The 19,858-nt window shown below is 41.7% G+C and overlaps 1 pseudogene; it reads left to right on the forward strand.

Moving 5' to 3' along the window:
- The first annotated feature begins 12,410 nt into the window (after positions 1–12,410).
- LOC127653729 (ubiquitin-protein ligase E3A-like) lies at positions 12,411–14,319 on the forward strand (annotated as a pseudogene).
- The last annotated feature ends 5,539 nt before the right edge of the window (positions 14,320–19,858 follow it).

The raw sequence follows: 19,858 nt of genomic DNA on the forward strand, positions 1-19,858 counted from the left end.
CAAAGGTTAGCAAGTTTCGTTTTGCTGGGTGAGAATCATAAAAAATAATTTAGCTCTAGTATGATTCTGGTTCCGATGGTAACTATCCATCTACAGTCCATACATTTATCATGTAGTTTAAACTGAAAAACATTTCTGTAATTACATAAGTCCAGTACAGCAGGCCAGTTAAGACAGACTTAGGCCCTATTCGGACGGGACTAGTTTTCCCTGAGGGGTTAGGGCAATTTGTTTCTCAGACATACTTTGTGATTTTAATCCCATCCGAATCTGACAAGTCTGTGTTCTTCTCACACAAGCCCTGTAAAAATTCCAGAGCAAATTACCTAGAGTTTTACAGCTAACACAATGGTCTTCTGAGAAATCGAATCCCAGCCAAATGCGGATGTCTGTGATTGCTGATACTGAATTTTCACAACGCTTCTCCTCATGTATTTTTAACTATCGTTAAGATTGCACTTATGCATGCCAATCTAATGCCTGCTGTGTGCCTTTAAATATGGATGAAGATTGTTTACCATACGACTAAAAAATAAGAAAAATTAAATCAAGGAGAGTCAAATGTGGTTAACTGCTAAGACTGACCACTGTAATATCAGCATCAGGTAAGTTACTCATCTTAATTTCTCAGCTCATTTACGTGTTGTTATAATTATATAATTCACACATATGTCTTGTTTATTTCAGTGGGTTTATTATAAGCAGTCACTTCTACAGTATAAACTCAAATTGAGATTATAATAGGCTTTTTTTTTTTAAATAAATAATTTATAATGCTTAATTCAGAAATGACAATTAAATCAATAAATACAATTTTAAAATTATATGTAATTTTAAACAGATACATTTTAAAAGATAAGTTAATTTTATCAGCTAAATTAATTAAATGTGTTCAATCTTCTGTATCTTTATAATGACTTTATAATGATGGCAGACTGAATAATGCAGGTTCCAATTGCAGTTTTTTTTCTCACCCTTTTCTCCCCAATTTAGAATGCCAATTTGCAAAGTCCTTGTGGTGGCGTAGTGGCTTGCATCAATCCGGATGGCGGAGGAAGAATCTCAAAATAATGAATCTCATTATTTTATCATGTAGCTTGTTGAGTGCATTACCATGGAGACATAACACCTGTGGAGGCACGTCATCCACACACAACTCACCATGAGCCCCACCATGCACCCCACCGAAAGCAAACCACATTATAGTGACCATGAGAAGGTTACCCCATGTGATTCTAACCTCCCTAGAAACCGGGTCAATTTGGTTGCTTAGGAGACCTGGCTGGAGTCACTCAGCACACCCTGGGATTTGAATACGCAAACTTGCGTAGGCAACTGGGATGGTAGGCAGCGTCTTTACTCACTGAGCATAAACAGGGGATTAAATACACAGAGAACTAATGATGAAATGAGCGACTCCTGACACTAATGAACACAAAGACCAATGAACAAAGACCATGACCTACAAAACCCATAAACATACGAAAGACACAAAATTAACAATAAACATACATAGCGATCCCTGGTGGTCACTCAGGTAATCCTTACAATTGTGAATTTGTCACTGGCTCACTGTGACAATAGAGTATACAGTAGTGTTGTCTGGCTAGGAGATTTTCCACAGATCTAAAGAAAGTAACCTGTAGACAGAGACATTCCAAAGTGTCCAAGATCATTAGCACTCTCCCACATTCCCTAGCTCTTTGACATTTATACAGAGTATTAAACATCAATACAGTATGAATAATAAAGCAACTTTATGAAACACTATTGGGACATTTTCTATCTTATTTAGATCATACTGGGGACAAAAGGCTAAGATCGGCACTGGATACATCTGTCAAACACAGGGCTTTTCCACTTTTTCTGACCAGGGACCATTGACACTTAGCCCTTTTCCACTGACATGGATCAGGGCGGGATTCTGGGATTCCAATGCAGAAAAGGCAGTTCGGGGTGAAAAACTGGCTCCCCAAAAGCTTGCTGGTCCCTACGCAGGAACCGTTTACATCAGGGGCAGGATTTGTCACAAGGTAGTTTTACAAACAACAACAGTAGCTACTTTCTGAAGTAAAGAGTACTTCTTCACTCTGTAACAACAATAAAAGAAAAACACAAAATTACCAGACATCAAAAGTGTTCAGAAAACGAGCACTCTACTTGCAATTTGGTCTTCTACAGAGATCAGAGATAAACTAGAGTGATTGCAAAGGGAAAAGAAAGTCTATGAGAACATACAGCATGAAATGATGCACGCCGGCTTCAATCAGACAACTGACCAAATCATAAACACTTAAGCTAGTTCAGGGACTATAAGAAGCACCTAAATAAAAGTGACAGTGGACTTTGTTAGCTTTCCTTACACTGTTGTCATCTTATTTAGTCTATTGTTTTGTTCAGTAAGGGGATTTTCTAAATTTGGATCACCCGGACAGAGGCGATCTGTTAAGTAAACTGGTGGGATTCTGAATCAAGAAGATGTAAACATAATATTATATGCTATGGCAAAAATATATTAAAAATATCAAATATAACCATCTGCTACACCAATGTTAATAATGATTCCACCAGTTTATATAACTTAGCAAGTTAAGCCATAGTTTATACAAAACAAAAAATAATTACGTTACCTGACATCTTTAATGTAGATGTCATCTCTGGCGATCTTGATGAGCAATGTAATAACATTGGATTGCATTACTCTGAATCTTTAAATATGCCCTCATAAACAAGAGTAAAAGCTATACACAAACACTGTGATGAGCAATATTTGTTTATGGTCAGGTGAAGTAGTCACATGAAACTACCACTTAGCCCATTACGTCATCATTCATTTCTCAAGTCCAGATCTGGATATAGGCTCCAGATTGCCCCGGCCATGACCACAGACTCAGCATGAGGACCATTGCCATTTAGATGGAAAATGGCTAACAGACTCTCTGTCAGCGCAGGAACCACCTAATAAAAAATGCTACATTTTCTATTTACACTGTGTAAGCTTTGATTCATAACTTTTATACATATGGTACTGTTATTTGAATTTACATGAACATCTGATCTGTTAAACATTATAGTGTAATGTTTATGACTTAGTAATGAAAGCTATTGTAAAATGGATCCTGTTTTATCAATTAACTATTTCCATCCTTTGTCATGTCTGGGATACATATTTAAGTTTGTTTAATGATGGTGTATTACTCTACAGCTGCTGTCAATTTGCCTTTCTCTATAATCAACCCACAATGCATCTCCTTATGAGGATTTCAGTGGAAGTGAATTCAATATCATAAAAGTTTGCTGAATACAGTATGTCCTGAGAATAATTGATGGGCTTATGATTCAGATTGCTATCATTTTCAAAATATAATATACAGAAGAACTTTGTATCAAGTCCATGTTTAAAATAATCGTAGTATTTTCATGATTTTTCCATTTTCCATTTTTACCTGGAGGATTCTCAAAATCTACATTTCTCTCTTGATTTTTGCTGTTGCAATATTTTGAGTTTCAACGTGAGAATTATTTGGACAAAATTTTTATTATTTGAAAGGTTTTCTTTAGCATTTATATGAAAACAAGACCCATAAACCAGATTTAACACATACATTACATATATAAATTGCATTCAAAAAGCATATTTCTATATTTTTAAGGATTATTTTAAATAATTTTAAGAAACATAAAATACAAAATATATATACTCTCTCAAATCTAGACAGGCTCCATTTCCAGCAGCCATCACTCCAACACCTTATCATTCAGTAATCATGCTAAATTGCTAATTTGGTAATAGAAAATCACTTGCCATTATATCAAACACAGTTGAAAGCTATTTGGTTCATTAAATGAAGCATAACTTCGGCTCCTCAGACTATCAGAAGTGCAAGGCGGCATGCACTCGTTCCTCTAAAGTATGGGAATTCTTTAATTTAAAAGGAAACAATTCCGTGATATGTCGTCTTTGCAAAATGGAGATGGCCTTCCATTCTAGCTCAACGGCAATGCACCAGCACCTGGCAGCAGCTGCAGATGACAGAGCACCGTATGTCTTTTTTTCAACTCCCCACTTTGCACTCGATGTTGGAGTAGGCTATAATACGTTGTCGACACCTAAAGTTTTCGCTTATAGCTATTAATAATGCGCTTATAGCTATGAATGAATGTCGTGAAAAATACATAGAGGACACTGACAACGCGCTGACAGACAGGACCAAGCAGGTAACATTTAATAAAGTCTCAACTTTCAAATTTGGTCATTCAAAGAAAATGAAACCATAAATAGGCCTACTATTTTGTGGCTCTTTAATGTGTCGTGACAGATTGCCTCAGTTAAAGCTGTTCGTGAACCGATCATCTTTTCCTTGGTTAATTTATAGCATCAAATAGGCTAAACATGAATGTAGCCTACATCAGAAGGACTGTTGTTTTATCCGCAGAAAGATGTCAGTAGCCTACAATCCATTATTCAAATTCAAATCCACCGACGTTAGTCTTCTCTCTCCTGACTACTTTGTCGGACAAAAATGGCGTATTATGATTGATTGATCAGATCGGCGGTCAATCAAACTCCCGGCAAATGTTTTTTTTTTTTACATTTTATACACCCCCACCCCCGATGAAACCGGTATTACCGGTGTTGTCACAAGTCGATTAATCGAATTGAAATCGAATCGGACTGAAAAAAATTAATCGTTAGATTAATTGATGCATCGAAATCATTTATCGCTAGATTAATCGTTTAAAAAATAATCGTTTATACCAGCCCTATATACAATGCTTGAAATTGCAAAAAACTGAAGATTTCATCCAAAGGTATACATTACAATCTTCAACGACAAAGGATAACTGGCTCTAACAAGGACAGAAAGAGATGTGGAAGGCCAGATGTACAACTAAACAAGAGACATAGCACGTGTGGAGGCTTAATGCTATTCTGATCACTCTGATAATGCCGATTTCTCTTCCCAGTCCACCCCTGAATGTCATATACAGTAAAAGTCCAACTATATCCTCATGCTCCTGAAGCTGGGAAAAGCACTCCTCCATGGAAAGAGCCCTTGGTTAAAATAGCCCAATTTATAGATTTGTTTTGGGTCTATGATTTGATCATCTTTGCCTTCTTCATATAGTTGCACCAAACTTTTTAGAGGGAAGTAGGAATTTGTTTTAAAATTGTTGGACAAGTGCTCTGTCAAAAACTGAGCATTTCTACAAGGGTTTCTACACAGCAGGGCCAAGCAAAGAATGTACCCCCCTCTTAGAAATTGATCCAATTAATGAGGTGTTTTAAGGTTCTCTGTCTGCCAGGGTGGCACTGGTCATTGTGAGCAGTGGGAATTGTCTCAAGGTCGATAAGCTAGTAGCTTGCTGATGCACAATAATATAAAAATAAAATATTCAAAAATAAAGATAAAGTGACAAAACAAATAAATCTACTTTAAATCATATTATTAATGTACAATATATTTAATTAAAAAGAAATAAATGATGCTTTATTCCTGAGTGCCTATAACTTTGTCAGCACTTAAAGACATTTTCGGATCAAAGAAAGAGAAAGAGGTAGTTCACACTGAATGTGTCCTTGCACTAAAAACAAAAGGCTAGATGCAGCGCCACGGAAAGAGCAGAAAGCACACCTTGAGATGCTTTAACAGTTTAAGTACTTTTTAACTTGAGCCAGTATCTAAAAACCTCTGCACTCCTGCATGTGTCGCTGAAAAAAGCAAAAAGCGACACAATGGTCAAGTCCATCAGCATGAAAAAGCTGGTGAACAGATGTCATGGTTGTATTTTTATGAGGTAGAGTGCCTGACATCTTCAATGCCTTTTTGCGATCTTGCCTCATCTTTTTTGCAAACATTTATCATACATGACACCAGAGGCAATGTGTAACGGCCAGCAGAAATCAATGTTAGAAATGGCTAAAAGAGAAGAAAATTAAATAAAATATATTTTTCTAAATTTTTCATGGTTTGGTTGACATTTTCTCTGGAATTGCTCGGTTGTTCCTTTTGCTTAAATGGTGCTTGTTTAGCAAAACCATAGTAGATTATTTTCATGGTTGTAATTACATCATATATTCCAGTCACGGGACAATAGCCACATTCCCGAAAGATGTCTGGGAACTATTCATTACTCGCATACATACATTAACCAAAGAAAATACTGTTTTACCAGCCAAGAAGTGCAACCTCCATTAAAAAGTACACTGACAGCCCTTACAAAACAAATCTAGATTTCTGGCAAACTTGCCGCTTATTCACCACTCTGTAATTTACATGCAACTGAGCTTCACTGCAAATGTTTGCCAAAAGTTTGCAGCTCCTCACTGGTAGTGGTGAACCTGCAGCAAACCTTTGGTAACGATGAAATGTTTGCCCCAAAGCTCATTTGCATGGGAAAATAATGAGTGGCGAATTTATGGCAACTCTAGATTTTTTTTGTAAGGGAGTCCTCCATTGCAGAAGCCAAGTCAAGTCAAGTAATTTTTATTTGTACAGCGCATTTCACAACACACATCATTTCGAAGTAGCTTTACAGAAAATCATGCATTAACAGAAAATGAAGCAGCTCTAGATAAAAACATTTGGCAATGTAACGTTAGTAGGAGGAGGCAGACGAGGAGTGCGGATCTAAATGCAGGTTTTATTGATCAATATTGGAAACAAATCAGACAGGAACAAAGGAAACGTCCACGATGGGAAAATGAAACCAAAACATGAAAACATCAAGGGAACACGAACAGGGTGAACAGGGCATCAACATCCAACATGTTGGCGGAGCCCTGGAAGGCTCTGGAGGCGGAGCCCTGGAAGGCTCTGGGATTGAAGTCGTGGAAGGCTCGAGAGGCGGAGCCGAGGAAGGCTGGAGAGACGGAGCCCTGGGTGGCTCAAGACATTCAAGGCTACAGGCGCTGGCTCACTGACGGTCGGGGCTGCAGGCGCTGGCTCACTGACGGTCGGGGCTGCAGGCGCTGGCTCACTGACCATGGCAGGCGTGAACTGGGGAGCGGAAGCCTTTCCTCTCCTCCTCCGGGCGGACGAAGCTGGCAGCGCTGGCTCGTTGACCAAGGAATGTGTGGAAGCCCAGAGGCGGGAGCCGAGATCGAGAGAGGTGGTTCCCCGGCAGCGAGTTCCTTCACCACGAGACCCACATACTCCTGCCAGGTGTAGTCTCCGGTCTCTGGCAACTCCCACCATCGGTGTTTTGGTAGTCCGAACTGGTACGCTACCTTCAGGGCCTCGTCATTCTAGCCGGCTTTGCCACGCCGGAAAAAAAGTGGGTGAACTCCCGAACTGATAAGTCCACCTGTGTGAGCTCTTTGAGGAATGCCGCTAGATCCATATTTGGTCGATCGTTCTGTAACGTTAGTAGGAGGAGGCAGACGATGAGCGTGGATCTAAATGCGGGTTTTATTGATCAATAGTGGAAACAAATCAGACAGGAACAAAGGAAACGTCCACGATGGGAAAATTAAACCAAAACATGAAAACATCAAGGGAACACGAACAGGGTGAACAGGGTGAACAGGGTGAACAGGGTGAACAGGGTGAACAGGGTGAACAGGGTGAACCATCAACATCCACAAACAAGCATGATCAAACAACGATCGACAATGACTGGGGAACAAACAGGGTTTAAATACACAGGGAGAGTGATGATCAAACAACAAACAGGTGAGAACAATGATTGAGTGCTGGCAGTGATGAGGGCCGGGAATTGTGGGAAATGTAGTTCAAAACAGGTGACAGGTGAAACACGGGGCAGACAACAAGGAGTCGTAACAGGCAAGCTAAAAGCTAAAAGGAGAACTTCATACATCCTAATCAGACATTACAGCTGAAAAGACTAGCATTGCTAGTCACCAGCTTATATTGTGTTTTTGGTGCTGATCCCCAAGCATGGGATGCTGGTATACTGCTGTCCCCACAATGCTTTTAAACTAGCTGAACCAACTTCATCAAAAATACCATGCTTGTCAACCAGATTCACCTGCAATGTATTGCTGTTAAAAAACATGACTATGCTGGTCCACCAGTTAGCCTAGCACCAAACCAGGCAAGTTGTTTAGCCATCTCTCATTTATGCTATCGAAAGGCTAATTACAGTAAGGTCCATAAATATTGGGACATCGACATAATTCTAATCTTTTTGGCTCTATACATCACCACAATGGATTTGAAATGAAACGAACAAGATGTGCTTTAATTGCAGACTTTCAGCTTTAATTTGAGGGTATTTACATCCAAATCAGGTGAACGGTGTAGGAATTACAACAGTTTGTATATGTGCCTCCCACTTTTTAAGGGACCAAAAGTAATGGGACAGATTAACAATCATAAATCAAACTTTCACTTTTTAATACTTGGTAGCAAATCCTTTGCAGTCAATTCCAGCCTGAAGTCTGGAACGCATAGACATCACCAGACGCTGGGTTTCATCCCTGGTGATGCTCTGCCAGGCCTCTACTGCAACTGTCTTCAGTTCCTGCTTGTTCTTGGGGCATTTTCCCTTCAGTTTTGTCTTCAGCAAGTGAAATGCATGCTCAATCGGATTCAGGTCAGGTGATTGACTTGGCCATTGCATAACATTCCACTTCTTTCCCTTAAAAAACTCTTTGGTTGCTTTCGCAGTATGCTTCGGGTCATTGTCCATCTGTACTGTGAAGCACCGTCCAATGAGTTCTGAAGCATTTGGCTGAATATGAGCATATAATATTGCCCGAAACACTTCAGAATTCATCCTGCTACTTTTGTCAGCAGTCACATCATCAATAAATACAAGAGAACCAGTTCCATTGGCAGCCATATATGCACACGCCATGACACTACCACCACCATGCTTCACTGATGAGGTGGTATGCTTTGGATCATGAGCAGTTCCTTTCCTTCTCCATGCGCTTCTCTTCCCATCACTCTGGTACAAGTTGATCTTTGTCTCATCTGTCCATAGCATGTTGTTCCAGAACTGTGAAGGCTTTTTTAGATGTTGTTTGGTAAACTCTAATCTGGCCTTCCTGTTTTTGAGGCTCACCAATGGTTTACATCTTGTGGTGAACCCTCTGTATTCACTCTGGTGAAGTCTTCTTTTGATTGTTGACTTTGACACACATACACCTACCTCCTGGAGAGTGTTCTTGATCTGGCCAACTGTTGTGAAGGGTGTTTTCTTCACCAGGGAAAGAATTCTTTGGTCATCCACCACAGTTGTTTTCCGTGGTCTTTGGTGTTGCTGAGCTCACCGGTGCGTTCTTTCTTTTTAAGAATGTTCCAAACCAACACATTCTCACACCCCACCTCATCACATACGGACACTCGGGCAGGACCCCTTGGCGTCGCTTATTGACGCGCCGGGTGTACCTTTGGCGTCATTTTACGACGCGTCCGGTTTTGAAACATAAAAAACCAGTTGGAGGGCCTATTCCTTTTTATTTTTATTTATTGCGGTCTCGACTCTCGACCCATTCGCGGCGTGAGCTTACCCAAGATGTAAAATTTCAACGCTACAACGCTCCGGTTCAGAGATACATAGAATGGCGTCATTTTACGACGCGTCCGGGTTTTTAAACATCAAAAAACAGTTGGAGGGCCATTGTAGCCTATTCCTTTTTATTTTTATTTGTTGCAGTCTCGACTCTCGACCCATTCGCAGCGTGAGCTTACCCAAGACGTGAAATTTCAACGCTACAACGCTCCGGTTCAGAGATACATAGAAGTCTATCGGACTACCCTGCGTGTCGAAAAACGACGGCAAAGGTATACCCGGCGCGTCAATAAGCGACGAAACTGCCTGGAGCGTCCGTATGTGACGAGTTGGGGTGAGAATGTGTTGTCCAAACAGTTGATTTGGCCACACCTAAAGTTTTTGCTATCTCTCTGATGGGTTTGTTTTGATTTTTCAGCCTAATGATGGCTTGCTTCACCGATAGTGACAGCTCTTTGGATCTCATATTGACAGTTGACAGCAACAGATTCCAAATGCAAATAGTACACTTGAAATGAACTCTGGACCTTTTATCTGCTCCTTGTAAATTGGATAATGAGGGAATAACACACACCTGGCCATGGAACAGCTGAGCAGCCAATTGTCCCATTACTTTTGGTCCCTTAAAAAGTGGGAGGCACATATAAAAACTGTTGTAAATACCCTCAAATTAAAGCTGAAAGTCTGCAGTTAATGCACATCTTGTTCGTTTCATTTCAAATCCATTGTGGTGGTGTATAGAGCCAAAAAGATTAGAATTGTGTCGATGTCCCAATATTTATGGACCTGACTGTACATAGTGGACATTTACCCAGAAGAAACACATGTGATCTGTATGGCGGATATGACCCTAAAACAGCCTAATTACACAGGGCTTCCTTATGTCTCAATAGCCAACTATTCATTCAGACAATCCACCAACCACGATTGTAAAAACAGGTAGATTTGCACATCCCTAATGTAACCATTCAGTAAAGCACCACATTTATAAGAAAAAGGATTAAACATAACAAAAGTCAAAGTCTAAAAAATTGTGAGCAGTAACAGGGTCTGGGTACCACTAGCACTCATTTAGTTGTTCTTAACTGTCTCTCTGTTTGGATGCGCTCACAGTGATGTATGGGGATAGAAAGATGAGTCTATCTCTGATGAGTCTAAAAATGGCTCTTGATAGAGCAGCCACATTACCATACAGGCTTGGCATCTTCATCCACTGACACTACAGCAGACAAAGGCTGAAGTGTGTTCACTGCCAAAATATAGACTTCAGCTGACCTGCTGCTTCCTAACACCCTTGCCAATCCACTGCATTTTCTCTCTGTCTCCCATTTTCTATGCCCCTCCCTCCAAACTCCAGTGAAAAGGTAATTATGTGATTAGCAAAAGATATGTCCATTCTTTTAAACAACCCAGTGAATTTGGATTAAGCACATTCCGTGTACTCAAATTCCTTTGATTTCTAAAGGGAATGAACACTTAAAGTCTGACTCTCACCCTCATATTTTCAGTAAGACAAAATCGAATTGATTGTTGCTATGTACACACTTCTCATCCACATTGGAACTGAGTTTTCACTGAAAATGAAGACTTTAGAAAATGCTCAGAAATCAATGACGTTAGAAAGCAGAAAACATACTTTTTAACTGAAATACTATTAGTGCAGACATGGCCAGAAACTGATATAGAACATTACAACACACACACACTAACAAAACACCCACACCAATCCACCCACTCATTCTTCCCTCCTACATTCACAACATTTATTTCTCTCTCTCTCTCTCTGTCTCTCTGTGTCTCTCTCTCTCTCTCTCTCTCTCTCTCTCTCTCTATCGCTAGCATAAAAGTTAGTAAATGAAACAGAAAACTAGTCAGCCAATGTATCACACACAGAGGGGAAACTGTGTCATAAGCTGTAACTTCCTTCTAATTAGTGCAATGGAGTGGAATGGGCAAAAGACACTAAAGCTCAAAACACACGCACATAAGAGACAACTGGTAGATTAGATGTATCGTAACACTTTATAATAACTACATAGTATAAAGTAATTGTAAAGTATTAGTTTATTGTTAATTGATCATTCATAAATTACTTTTCATATTAATTAATTAATAGACTAAATACAAATAGGATGTTACTTACAGTATATATATTTACTGTGGCAAACAATATATTATTGTTCATATATAAGCAAGTTGATAATGGTTTTTCATCCATACCAAACAACTTACTAAGTTGCCATCTCTACTTTTCAGAGTAATGGTTCATTAATAAATGTTTGATTAGACATACACTGATCAGCTACAAAATTATAACCACTGACAACTTAAGTGAATAACATATATTATCTCATTACAATGGCACCTGTCAAGGGTTGGGATATATTAGGCAGCAAGTGAACAGTCAGTTCTTGAATTTCATGTGTTGGAAGCAGGAAAAATAGGCTAGCGTAAGTGTAAAGGGCCAAATTGTGATGGCTAGATGACTGGGTCAGAGCATCTCCAAAACTGCAGGTCTTGTGGGGTGTTCCTGGTATGCAGTGGTTAGTACCTACCAAAAGTAGTCTAAGAAAGGATAACCGGTGAACCGGCGACAGGGTTATGGGCGACCAAGTCTCATTGATGTGTGTGGGGAGCGAAGGCTAGCCCGTCTTTTCCGATCCCACAGAAGAGCTACTGTTGCACAAATTGCTGAAAAAATTCTGGCCATGATAGAATGGTGTCACACAGGAGAAAACACAGTGCATGGCAGCTTGCTGCGTATGGGGCAGCTTAGCCGCAGACCGGTCAAAGTGCCCATGCTGACACCTGTCCACGGCCAAAAGAGCCTACAATGTGCATGTGAGCATAAGAACTGGACCATGGAGCAATGGAAGAAGGTGGCCTAGTCTGATGAATCACATTTTATTTTAGATCAAGTGGTTTTTGCCTCAAGTCGATCAATATGGCCGCGAATATATTGTGGAAGGGCTGGAGTTGAATACACGCCGAACTCGAGAGCGATTGTGATGTTGAGTGGCCAGATTTATACGTCCGCATCAAAACACCTGCACAAGATTGCTACCTGACCACGTTTTGGTCTCCTTGAGTTCAGAGCTGTAGAAGAGTGTGATATTGGAAACCTTAAGCAATTCTAATGAAGCGAGCGGCTGCAAAGCATTTAATTGAGCGCTACTACCATCAGTTAACAGAGGGCTGTGGAAATGAGGCCTGCACGAATGAGGCTTGTGGGTCTTCTCCAGGTTTCCAGCGCATGGATAACAATGCAGCGGCTATCAAGGCACTGGAGTTATATAAGAATAATGCCAAACTCTGTGATCCTCATCCCTTTAAGAAAGGAGCCAGTTCAGCCTACCCGGAGAATAGTGCCAAAGGAGCTCACAATTTCTCTGCGTGCAGTAATGGGAAGATGAACCATAAGGACCTGCAACCTACAAGGGAGGACTTTAGAGATCTGAATTCTTTGACAGAGGAGAAGGTGTATGAAATCCTGAGCCTCTGTAGTGAGACGGGAGACTTTCCTCCTCTAATCCGTGTCATTGGTAGGGTTTTCTCAAGCACGGAGAGCCTTGTCCAAAGTTTCCGCAAAGCAAAACAGCACACCAAGGAAGAGCTGAAGTCACTTCAGTCCAAGGACGAGGACAAGGACGAAGATGAGAAAGAGACAGCCTCTGGTTCATCCACTGCCATGGAGGTGGAACCTGAGTCCTCGGCATCGAGTGGTGATGGGCCGTCCCATGGTGAAAACAATAACCAAAAGTTTGGCCCTGTGGAAGTTTCTGTAGACATTGAGGCAGTTAGAAGGGTGTATGACAGACTGTTATCAAACGAGAAGATTGAAGCTGCATTCCTCAACGCGTTAGTCTATCTGTCGCCCAACGTAGAGTGTGACCTTACCTATCACAACGTGTACACCACTGACCCTAATTACCTGAATGTCTTCATCATTGTCATGGAGAACAGTAACCTCCACAGTCCAGAATACCTTGAGATTGCCCTGCCTCAGTTCTGCAAGGCCATGAGCAAGCTACCTCTTCCGGCTCTGGCCAAGCTAGTGCGGTTGTGGTCACAGTACGGCACAGACCATATCCGTCGTCTTGTCGAGACCTTTCAGCAACTTATAACCTACACGGTCATCAGCAACGAGCTTAGCAGTGATAACCTGGTCAATGAGGATGATGGCGTGGTGGCAGCAACAAAGTGCTTGAAAATAGTGTACTATGCAAACGTGCTGCGTGGTGACCTGGACATGGATCACAATGAGGAGGAGGATGATGTACCGATCGCAGAATCCAGCGAGCTGACCCTGCAGGAGCTACTGGGAGAGGAACGACGCAATAAGAAAGGCCCACGTGTGGACCCACTGGAGACAGAACTGGGCATTCGTACATCAGACTGCCGAAAACCCCTTATCCCCTTTGAGGACTTCATCAATGAGCCACTTAATATAAGGTGCTGGAAATGGACAAAGATTACACATTCTTTAAAGTGGAGACTGAGAGCAAGTTCTCCTTTATGACCTGCCCGTTCATTCTTAATGCTGTGACAAAGAATCTAGGCCTGTACTACGATAACCGGATCCGTATGTACAGCGAGCGCAGGATTACTGCCCTCTACAGTTTGGTGCAGGGACAACAGCTGAACCCCTATCTGCGACTCAAAGTGCGCAGAGACCACGTCATTGATGATGCTCTTGTTAGGCTGGAGATGATTGCCATGGAAAACCCAGCAGACTTGAAGAAACAGCTGTATGTGGAGTTTGAGGGTGAGCAAGGAGTAATAAACCAAGGGCCCGAGAGCGTTAAGCCAAATTTGCCACTGGCCTATCAGCATTGACCAGTGAAGGAGCACCAAGGGAAGAGGAACAGGCCGAATAGACCCCTCTGTTTTACAGTGCCTTGGTCAGTGCAGAAAAGGAAGATGGATTCGGCAGAATTAGTGGCCTTAAAAGGAAAGCGCTCAACAGCACAGAGCTCTTTCAGCAAGAGAGCCAAAAAGCTGTCCCTCACTATAGATCTCCTAGAAAAAAGGGTGCTTATTGACGAGATCAGAGCACTTGGTGTGGACTTTGGAAAGCTGCACGACACTGGACTCGAATATGTTGATGCTCTAGGAGAAGTGGATAGCGACGAAGAAAAAATAAACAAACAAAAGTGAACCAAGAAAAACCTGAGTAATATCATTTTGTACACTGGGTTGCCCTTTCCGTGGGGAGAACACGGAACTAATTCTGCCGAATCCATCTTCCTTTTCTGCACTGACCAAGGCACTGTAAAACAGAGGGGTCTATTCGGCCTGTTCCTCTTCCCTTGGTGCTCCTTCACTGGTCAATGCTGATAGGCCAGTGGCAAATTTGGCTGCGCTCTCGGGCCCTTGGTTTATTACTGGCCAAAGTGGGAGGAGTGGAAAATCCACTGACCCCAGCAAAGTCAGGTCAACAGAGCCCAAGACTCTGATACTCCCCAACCAGATGTGGGACGAGGAGAACAGGGCATTGGGATTGGGATATGAACCCGAATCTGACAAACTCCGTGTGCTTACGTCAGTGAACTTCTCAAGGAGGCGAGGAAAGATGAGGACCGGTTTGGATCTACGAGAGGATGAGATCAGAGGCAGCACCCCCAACCCTCTCACCCGATGCATGCTGCTGAGTCAGATTGCAGGGTTCTATGACCCCATCGGTCTGGCCTCACCTGCTAAGCAACGAGGAGTGATGCTCATAAGAGAGTCCTTTCAGGAAGCAGGAAGAGACCATCCCTCCAAGGACACCTGGGACGATCCGCTTTCGCCACGTCTTCGAGAGGCTGCAATAAAACTCATTGAGCAATATGTGAGGCTTGGCCAACTTAGATTTAACAGGAGTCTCACACCCCCTGGAGCCATAGGTTGCCCAATGGGGATCACGTTTTCCGATGGTAGTGAAGCTTCCTACGGAGCCGTTCTTTACCTACGGTGGGAGACAGAAGATGGAGTCGTAGTGAAGCTGGTTGAATCGAAGGCCAAGCTCACCCCTCTAGACCAGAAAGGTGATGTCATTAAAGAAGAGCTGTGTGGGGCTGTCTTTGCATCCCGCCTGAAGACATACTTCGAGAAGCACTGCTACATCAAGGTTGATCGGTGGATCCATTTTGTCAATAGTCAGACAATCCTGGGAGCCATCCAGAAGGATAGTTATGGCTATCAGACATTTTTTTGCAAACCGTATTGGAGAAATCCAAAAGGCCTCTTGCTCTGCGGAGGGAGAATCCAACGCTGGAATGAGGATAGAGTGGCTGTACCGCTAATCCCATGCCAGTCGTGGCTAGCAACCCTACTGGCCAGGGAAGCACATGAAGAAAATCATGAAGGTGTTGCCTCTACCCTTCTACGGACAAGAAGAAAAGCCTGGATCATGCAGGGACGAAGAACAGTTAAGAAGGTGTTGAACAACTGTCATCTGCAGAAAGCAAAGAGCCAATATTTGTCAGCAAGTAATGAGTGAGCTCCCACTAGAGCGTACCGAAAGAGCAAGTCCATTCGAGTATACAACCCTCGACCTCTTTGGCCCCTTCGAGGTGAAAGACACTGTTAAAAGAAGGACAAGTAAGAAGGTCTGGGGTATTGTTTTCTGTTGTATGGCCTCGAGAACTGTCCATGCGGACCTCACCAATGACCAGTCGGCAGAAAGCTTCCTCCGAGCATACTCCCGCTTTGTTGCTCTGAGGGGGCATCCAAGGAAACTATGGTCCGACAGGGGTACCAACTTCGTTGGCGCCAAGTCGGCTCTGAGTGAGCTGTATAAAAATCTGGCTTGCTTGCAGGCTACGTCCATAGAAGATGTAGCCGCTAAGAACGGGACTGAGTGGAAGTGGGATTTTCACCCTGCAGACGCACCCCACAGGAACGGAGCTGCGGAGGCTGCTGTGAAGCTTTTGAAGAGGGCACTCATGAGCCTCGGAGGAGTTACAGAGTATCTCACATGGGGGGAGCTCCAAACTCTGTTCTATCAGGCAGCCAACCTGACAAACGAACTCCCAATCGATGCCAGAGCTCAAGAACAGGAAGACTCAATTGAGTACTTAACACCCAACTCCCTCATACTGGGTCGAGCATCACTTGGAGGAAACACCAGCGGGCTTGACCTAGAAATCCATCCCTGGCGTCGTCTAAGGGCTATTCAAATCGGAGTAGACCGTTTCTGGGCTAAGTGGAGGGAACTAGCTGGCCCAAATCTGTTCATTCGACATAAATGGCACCGGACGGAGAGGAACGTTAAAGTCGGTGATCTCGTCTGGATTGCTGACCCAAATACGTTGAGAGGTCAGTTTCGTTTGGGCCGGATTCTGACAGTTTATCCTGACAGGAGAGGAATTGTCAGGGATGCTGATATTACAACATGTGCTGGCCTTCCTGTTGCCCTGGTAGGTAGTCGGAAGAAAAGGAGTTCTTCACTGCCCATGACAGTTATCAGAAGAGACGTGAGAAGACTAGTGGTCCTTCTCCCGGTGGAGGAAAAAACTCATCCACCCTAGCCACCATGACACCCGCATCTTCCTGAAACCGTCTTATTCTGCACATCGCCCTATTCCCTACCCCTGTCCCAATGTCACTGCCCTTACCCCTGTAGGCTGGTTGGTGCAAGCCTAGCGCTGCCACCATGCCCATCACATTGCACATACATGAAGAAGTAAGAGCATGCACATCCCATATTTCGCATACCCTGGCGGGACACCACACCTGCCAAAGGGATGTGATTGACTTGGACTAAGCTGCTCTTTCATCGGTCATGCCTTCATCAGACACTTACACAATGACATTGTGCTAAGCCAAGGGCTCTTTAAAAAAAAAAAAAAAAAAAAAAAAAAAGGTGTCACTAAGAGGGGTTCTTTGTGTGATTTTAGTAAATTCCCTGGATTATAAGATCAGGAACTTAAGTGGGAGGTGTTGTGTTTTCTGTGGAGTTTTGTTATTTTTTATTATTATTTATTTATGTTTAATTCAAATGTGTACATTAAACTAAAGTTACAACTGTTATAAGGAATGTTTTGAGGTTAGTAGCCTAATGGTGTAGTGCCTCTTTAAGAGATGAGTGTGCTGTGGAACATGTGACCGGAGTTCACTGTGTGAAAAGGAAGCGCGATTCATTGAATCTATAATGACTTCAATCCGGTGTGCAGCCACTTGGTGAGCTCTCTTAATTTTAAATGTTTCTTGTCTGCTTTATGATGTACGCTTCATGTTGTCTGCTGTCACCATGCTATGTTGTTGTACTGTGTTTGTGTCCATTTCACGTTAAGATAATGCTATGCTCCGGTAGATCTAAACAGTCTAACGTTAGTTGACTGATAAATATATCGCTATGCTTCAAAGTTATAAGTTGACGAGGTAACCGTGAGACAAAGCTAACATTAGACTTACTTAGAACATCGCTATACTAGACGTGTCCAGTTGTTTACTTTATTTGAATTTATAAATGTTTGAAGTATGAATCGCGGAACGGTATTTAATGTGAGTAATGTTATTCTTCCTGGTTTGCCGCGGAGCATTCTGGGAAATGTAGTTTCTTGCTTGCAGAGGTTTGGTAGGATTTGAGTATGGTGTATAATGTAAAGTGTGAAACGTGTATATGATAATTGTGAAATTATTATTATAGCATATTAATATTGTTATAATTAGTATTTTGATTAATGTTATTTATTGTTGCATATTATTATTATTATTATTATTATTATTATTATTATTATTGGGCTATTGAATTGTGTTTGTACTAATACACATGAAAATTGAAATGTTGTATTCTTCTTATCTTCTCAGGTTTATTACCTGGTTATTTATTGGTGAGAAAAAATAAACAAACAAAAGTGAACCAAGAAAAACCTGAGTAATATCCTTTTGTACACTGGGTTGCCCTTTCTGTGGGGAGAACACGGAACAGTGCGTGTGCGTTGTTTGCCTAGAGAAACGATCGCAGTAGGGTGCACTATGGGAAGAAGGCAGGTCGGCGGAGGTGGTGTGAAGCTCTGGGCAATGTTCTGCTGGGAAACCTTGGGTCATAGCATTCATGTGGATGTTACTTTGACACGTACCACCTACCTACAGACTGTTGCAGACCATGTACACCCCTTCATGGCAACGGTATTCCCTGATGGCAGTGGCCTCTTTCAACAGGATAATGCGCCCTGCCACTCTTTAAATAAAGTTCAGGAATGGTTTGAGGAAAATGACTAGGAGTTCAAGGTATTGACTTGGACTCCAGATTCCCCAGATCTCAATCCAATTGAGCATCTACAGTATGGGATGTGCTGGACAAACAAGTCCAATCCATGGAGGCCCCACCTCACAACTTACAGGACTTAAAGGAACTACTTCTAATGTCTTGGTGCCAGATCCCACAGGACACCTTCAGAGATCTTGTGGAGTCCATGCCTCGATGGGTCAGAGATGTTTTGGCGCCACGATAGGAACCTACACAATACTAGACTGGTTGTTTTAATGTTGTGGGTGATCGTTGTATATACTCTGGTTCTCACTTTGGTCACAAAAACACTTAGCTAGCAGTTAGTCAGTGCTTTATTACAGCCTTTAAGCATTACTTTCTTTAATAGTAAATGTTCCTAAGACAGTTATAAACACATTAATAAAGCATGAATAAATTTCCAATTTAATGCATATGCAAATACATTTCTTTTTTAAATTTGGATTTATGTTTTCTTAATGTTCTCATAAGCACTTTTTTACCATCGCTTTACATCAACAGAAATATAGTAGTTTAATATAAATATAATAGCAAGTTTTTTACTAATGATAAAAAAAACCTATCAAACGGCTTATGTATAAACTTAATAAATATAAAAACAAATTGCTTGCTACAGAAAATATCAATGAATGACAAATTACGTGTATATACTTCATATATTAACCAATGCAGGAACTAGGATTTATACATACTGAATTAACAATAAACCAATGCTTTACAAATACTTCATATGGTGTCGTTATTATAAAGTGGTTCCAACGTAACTGCATCCCATTGATTAGACACTACACTTCTTCTTTTTTCAAATCCTACACTTCTGACTTTTTTTTTTTTAATCCCTTACCCAAGGCTGACTCTTATGCCTATTGAAGCTACATTTTTTTAAGCTACAAAGGTTTTACCTTCAGACTGTTCTGACTCTGTTTGCTGTGACTTTCCTTACTGATCAGATTAAAGGTGCAATATGTAACAATTTTCATGTAATATTCACCTTTTTTGCCAATGTGTAAATGGCTTGTAATGCAACTTAAAAAATGTGCCCCTCCTGGACTTCCTAGGTTGCCTATTATTGCCTGTAGACTGATTGTCATGCAAAGGGAGTGGGCCGCTTTTGCCGGGAAAATCCAAATGATGTGACAT

Source organism: Xyrauchen texanus, chromosome 13 (assembly GCF_025860055.1).
Source record: "Xyrauchen texanus isolate HMW12.3.18 chromosome 13, RBS_HiC_50CHRs, whole genome shotgun sequence".
NCBI lineage: Eukaryota > Metazoa > Chordata > Actinopteri > Cypriniformes > Catostomidae > Xyrauchen > Xyrauchen texanus.